This window comes from Petromyzon marinus, chromosome 61 (assembly GCF_048934315.1).
Source record: "Petromyzon marinus isolate PM22_M1 ecotype Great Lakes invasive population chromosome 61, UKy_Petmar_22M1.pri1.0, whole genome shotgun sequence".
NCBI classification, from domain to species: domain Eukaryota; kingdom Metazoa; phylum Chordata; class Hyperoartia; order Petromyzontiformes; family Petromyzontidae; genus Petromyzon; species Petromyzon marinus.
The window spans coordinates 6,852,573-6,858,841 of NC_133727.1; positions in this window are offsets into that span (position 1 = coordinate 6,852,573).

Below are 6,269 nucleotides of genomic sequence, written 5' to 3' on the forward strand. Positions count from 1 at the left end.
GGCCACAACACAAGCGGCCTTCATCAGGTGAAGGGACGAGACTGTCTGGAGGACAGCGCTGGAGTGAAAAAGCCACGCTCAGATCGCGACCTTTAAGCTGTGTGAGAAGAAACAAAGCGCCTTGACAAAGGAATTAGCATAGAATTTAGCATTGAAATGGCTGAGTGATTAGCTTGTGACTGGTCACAGAAATGTCTATGTTAAAGTTAAAGCATACACATCCGCAGAGGCACCCCTTGACAAAGGAATTAGCATAGAATTTAGCATTAGCTATTTCAATGCTAAATTCTATGCTAATTCCTTTGTCAAGGCGCTTTGTTTCTTCTCACACAGCTTAAAGGTCGCAATCTGAGCGTGGCTTTTTCACTCCAGCGCTGTCCTCCAGACAGTCTCGTCCCTTCACCTGATGAAGGCCGCTTGTGTTGTGGCCGAAACGTCGTGAGAATATTATTGTGTTATTTTATTTTATCAATTAATATTATATTCTCATTCTACGTGACTTTACCGAAAGAACCAAAGAAGATGAATCCTTGCAGTCACGAAAGCTTTAAATCGAAATTATTTGTATTGTTTGAAGTATTTTTTTTAAGCAATAAAGGTCTTATTTGGTGAAGCTACTGCGTTATTCCGGTGCTTGCTGTTCAGTCATCGTTTGGCTTTCATGGTCGGTTTAATTGTGCGTTTTCTTTAAGAGCTGCAAGTCATTCACGAGCCCAAACTTAGCCTGAGCTTGTGGTTCGGTCCATTTCACAGGGAACGCATGTGTAATGAAGGGGGGGTCCATTGCCCGAAACGTCGTCGATTCCGTTGTCGACTTGTGTGTTGGGGTTTATTTGGTTCCCCATTAACAGAGACACGCATCTATGTGGACATTTGTGAACGTCAGTGGTGAACGGGTGAATTATATTTTTCACTGACTTAAATCACCAGTGCATTTGTAAAGACGACTTCGACGCACTTGTCTTGAGATGGTTTATTTCTTAAGGAGCCACGTGCTCCCACTCGGACAGGCGGAGACCCCCCACTGCAACAGTCCCGAGTCGCCTGCCCATCTCCCTTATATACGGTCCGAGGGCACACCCCCATTCCCAAACCCTCTCGTCGGTTCTAGACGCTCGCTCTACCAGCAGACTCGACCGTCCTCCACCTGGCCACGCTCCTATTCTCGATCATTCCCATAGCCACCAGTCCACTGGCACTGCAGGCTTACTCCCCTGTCATTACCTCCTGTGGCCACTAGCCCATTCGCACTGTAGGCTGACTCCCCTGTCATTACCTCCCGTGGCCACTAGTCCATTCGCATTGTAGGCTTACTCCCCTGTCATTACCTCCCGTGGCCACTAGTCCATTCGCATTGTTGGCTGATTCCCCTGTCATTACTTCCCGTGGCCACTAGTCCATTCGCACTGTAGGCTGACTCCCCTGTCATTACCTCCCATGGCCACTAGTCCATTCGCACTGTAGGCTGACTCCCCTGTCATTACCTCCCGTGGCCACTAGTCCATTCGCATTGTCGGCTTACTCCCCTGTCATTACACATTTGTGGATACACTTATATTTTTAGATCATCCGACTGCGATATGAAACATTGCGATGAAGGCGCAACGTGTCAGTGTATTTATTTCGCCAAATAGCCGTACGCAGCTTATGTCCATTCTCATATACATATTTTAAGCCGTTAACACAGACCATTTTATTTATTAGTAGAGGCATTTTTCAAAAGTATCATATTTTGCTTGCTGTCTAAAGTAAAGCGTTACATTCTGGACGTGTGTCTATTTTTGGTCATACAGTCCAGGACAATGCAGTTATTTCCCCGTCCCTTTCTCTCTTGATACATTAGCAATGAATTATTAATGTCAGGAAAGTCATGGCCAGGTGCCTAAGAGGGCTCGTAACATGTCAAACAATCAGCTTCACTTGCCGTTTTTTCTTCTTCCCTTTAAAACACTCGCTTATTTTACCTCGCTTACACCAACTCTTCGTCCTCTTTTCCCCATCGTTAACACCGTGATCCCATTTTCCCAAACTTCCCCTACCCATTCATCACACTCACTCCATCATCATCATCATCAACCGCTCGCTGTCACTTTCACCATCTTTTATTCCACGAATCCTCGACATATGCACTGCCATCTTGTCAACTTATCTTATCAATCACAACTTCTGCTGTAAACATCGCTAATTAGTTGGTACGCGCCCTGAGTCAAGACGCTATATAAATTAAAATAATATTTTGCTCCAACCGGCACTTGATGAGATTCTCCTTCCAAACTGAAATATTATCGATTTAAAGCTTTCGTGACTGCAAGGATTCATCTTCTTTGGTTCTTACGGTAAAGTCACGTAGAATGAGAATAAAATAATAAATTGATAAAATAAAATAACGCAATAATATTACATAAATATTAAATAAAGAACACAATAATATTGTATTATTTTATTTTATCAATTTATTATTTTATTATCATTCTACGTGACTTTACCGAAAGAACCAAAGAAGACGAAATATTATCCCCAAAGACTTTCGCTGCTCAGCCTGGAGTTCTGTTCACAGCCTTCTTGGTGTGTGTATATATGAAAACGTGGGTTGTTCACAAATCAGATAGTACAATTCATAAGAAAACGGATTGGCCAGGAAGTACAAACAGCTGATCAAAGTTTTTTTTTTAATTGCGTTGCTAATGGGACGAGTTCTTAAAAGCTCAGTGTATTGGTGCCCATAAATCGTGAAATGTGCTCGTTAACTGAAGGAAAAGCGTATACAGTCATTGGCCACACCTACATTGTATCCGCAAGACTCTGCGACGTTACATATAATCAATTAAATATTCAGAAGCAATTAAATTTATGATTTTGAGTTGCTTCAACGACTATTTTCATGACTGTTTAATGAGGTACATTGCCTGTAAACATGTTTGTTCCCTCCCCCTGTATCTGTTGGTGTTGGTTACATGGCGTGTCTAGTCCATCATCATCATTATCATCAAAAACACGTGCTGACAATGGAGCAAATTGTTTCGGCCGCATCACCAGGCCCTGTAAAAAGACAGGGGTCGCGTCGCCCTTTGCAAAAACAAAAATAGCTTCTTACCTCAATGCTGCTTTGCTCGGGGAAACGAACTTCTGATTCTGACACGATGCGTGTGATTCCAGTGTCATTAACTGGGGTCAATGTTAGACCTGAAAACCTACACAGGGAAGCCTTCGTCAGCCCAATAGCACGGACTTAGAGGACTGAACGCAGCTTCTCAAGTCATCTAAACAAAAATAACTCGACGCTTTTAGTCACAAACGTTGTGGCCTTAAAGGAAAATAAATATGTAATAGGTGACGTTGCGCACGTGTGCTATGAATCGGGACCATTGGCCGAAACGTCGCCTATGATGTACGTTTCCTTGTAAGGCCATGGTGTTATTGACGGATGTGTTGAGTTTTTGTTCGTGAATTGTAACTTGTGCACCGCTGAAAATGCTGCAACGGCATCACCAGATAATTAGTTTGAATTCTGAGACAATGGTTTGATCCCATAACCACGTGACGTTGTAACCCCTAAAACATCCCCCATCAGATATTTCCTATGTTTGAAACAAGGCCGTAATTATAATATTTATTGGGGGACACACATCCCCTCCAATATTCAAATATTCTCAAAATGTCCCCCCCCCAAATATATTGCTATAAAATAGATTTCTGTTTATATGATTGTGGTTATCGTTGTACTTTATTAATCCCTAATCTCTGCCATTACATACAATGAAACAAGAAAAGGTAAAATAAAAAAAACAGAGCAATGTGATACAATAACACTATTAGACATTATTGTAAAAAAGAATAAAAAAAGTCCATCCCATGTGTTAGTGACATTTTTATATTTTAGGCAGGAAATGGCAGGAAATGAGTTTTCAAATTTAGATTTTTTTTCTGGGGGGGGGGGGGGGGGACCCCCAGGAAAATTTTTGGTCCCCTCCCCCATGTTGACTCCATGGCTACGGCCTTGCCCTGCGGTCACGAAAGTTTCAAGTCAAAATGTGACCTACAAAACCGGCCTAGACATCGCCTCGTGGCCACTGCGTGTACTGCATCTCGTGCCGGTGGTGGTGCTGGTCGTGGTGGTGGTGACGTGAACAAGCGGGGGAGCGGTCGCGTCGTAGCGTACACAGCTGGCGGCACGAGTTAAGGGGCCGTCCATAAATGACGTCACGCACCTAGGTGGGGGGGGGGCGGGGTCAGACATTTGTGACGATGTGTGACGAGAGGAGGAGGAGGGGGGGGTTGAGAAATGTGACGTCACATCAAAATGCGCAACTTTCAATAAATATAGAATTGTTATAACGACACTCCTACAACATCAGAGTGCAGTGCCACATTAAATTACGCACTACAATGACAATAGTTTAAAGCGATTTGAAGCATGTTTATTTTCAAAATGGAAATATGATTTTTGGGGGGGGAGCAGATCTTTGTGACGTCATATTTTAGGGGGGGTCTGACTTTTCGTGACGTCATTTATAGAAGGCCCCTATTAGGCGCTGCTCGCTGACAGCACTTGCCCCCGACAGTCTGTTAAGGCTACACGGGGGATCTGTGTCTTTGTTGTTGATATTGTTGTTGTTTGCGGGAGTGCAATGGTGGCTCGCGCGTTGCCCTACGAACCCGGCGACCCGGGTTCGATTCCCGCTCACGGTCACCACCGCCGGTGACGATTCTCTCTGAACCGGTCCTGGGCCTCCTCCCCCTAGGTCGACTCAGCCTTAAAATGAGTACTGGGGGGGGGGGAGACAAAGGCGGCCGGGCGTGGCGTTGCCCCTCCCCACCCCCACCCCCTCGTGCGCCGTGCCGGCCTTCATAGGGTTACTGCAAGGGCAGCTGAAGGATTTCGGGGAAAATATCTCATTGAGATGTTTCTGACATTGCGATTTGATTTGCGATTAAATGTGTGTTTAAGTCAAGCTTCAGCTCAATATTAACTGTGTGATAGATTTAAAACACGTGATGGTGCGTTACCACGTGATACCATCACAATATGAACTGCTAAGTATATTCTAATGCGAGGATGAGAATTTAAAATATATAAAATTGCTTCCGACATGTATTTATCTAAATGTTTTAATTGAAATAGAACAATCAAATATAGAACAATTGTTAAGAATAAATAAATAAAACGATAATCTCCATATATATGTCTAAAACGCAACGTTGTGATTATTGTGTGTCTTTTATAAATGTTTAGCGTACTTCCCGACATGCGACAAACTTGAAATTTGCCATGTGGTTACTTTCCAGACTGCACACCATGCACAAATAATAAAATATATATAACTACTTTTGGGGGGGGGGGTGGGCTCAATAATGCATTGATTTTTGCACGCCAAGTGAGCTTTGACGTCACACCTGTCACGTGACCCGCGCACGTGGAAGCGTAACGCATTGCGGTGTAGTGGTTAGCGTTGTCTGTGTGTGTATGTGTGTGTCTGTCTGTGTGTGTGTCTGTCTGTGTGTGTCTGTGTGTGTGTCTGTCTGTGTCTGTCTGTCTGTTTGTGTGTGTGTCTGTCTATGTGTGTCTGTGTGTGTGTCTGTCTGTGTGTGTGTCTGTCTGTGTGTGTGTCTGTCTGTGTCTGTCTGTGTGTGTGTGGAAGCGTAACGCATTGCGGTGTAGTGGTTAGCGTTGTCTGTGTGTATGTGTGTCTGTCTGTGTCTGTGTGTGTGTCTGTGTGTGTGTGTCTGTCTGTGTCTGTGTGTGTGGAAGCGTAACGCATTGTAGTGTAGTGGTTAGCGTTGTCTGTGTGTATGTGTGTCTGTCTGTGTGTCTGTGTGTGTGTCTGTCTGTGTGTGTGTCTGTCTGTGTGTGTCTGTCTGTGTGTGTCTGTGTGTCTGTCTGTGTGTCTGTGTGTGTGTGTCTGTCTGTGTGTGTGTCTGTCTGTGTGTGTCTGTGTGTGTGTCTGTCTGTGTGTGTGTGGAAGCGTAACGCATTGTAGTGTAGTGGTTAGCGCTGCGCTACGGACCCGGCGACCCGAGTTCGATTCCCGCTCACGGTCCACCACCGGTGACGATTATTTCAACCGGTCCTGGGGCCCTCCCCTAGGTCGACTCAGCCTCAAAACGAGTAACTGGTGCGGTGTGTGTGAACATCGCCACTGGGGAGACAAAGGCGGCCGGGCGTGGTGAATCCAAGTCCCGGGCGTTAGTTAAAGCTAGTCAAAAAAATATAAAAAAAAATAAACAATTCCAATAAGAAAGTAATAGAACTTTTTTTTAAAAATCGCAGC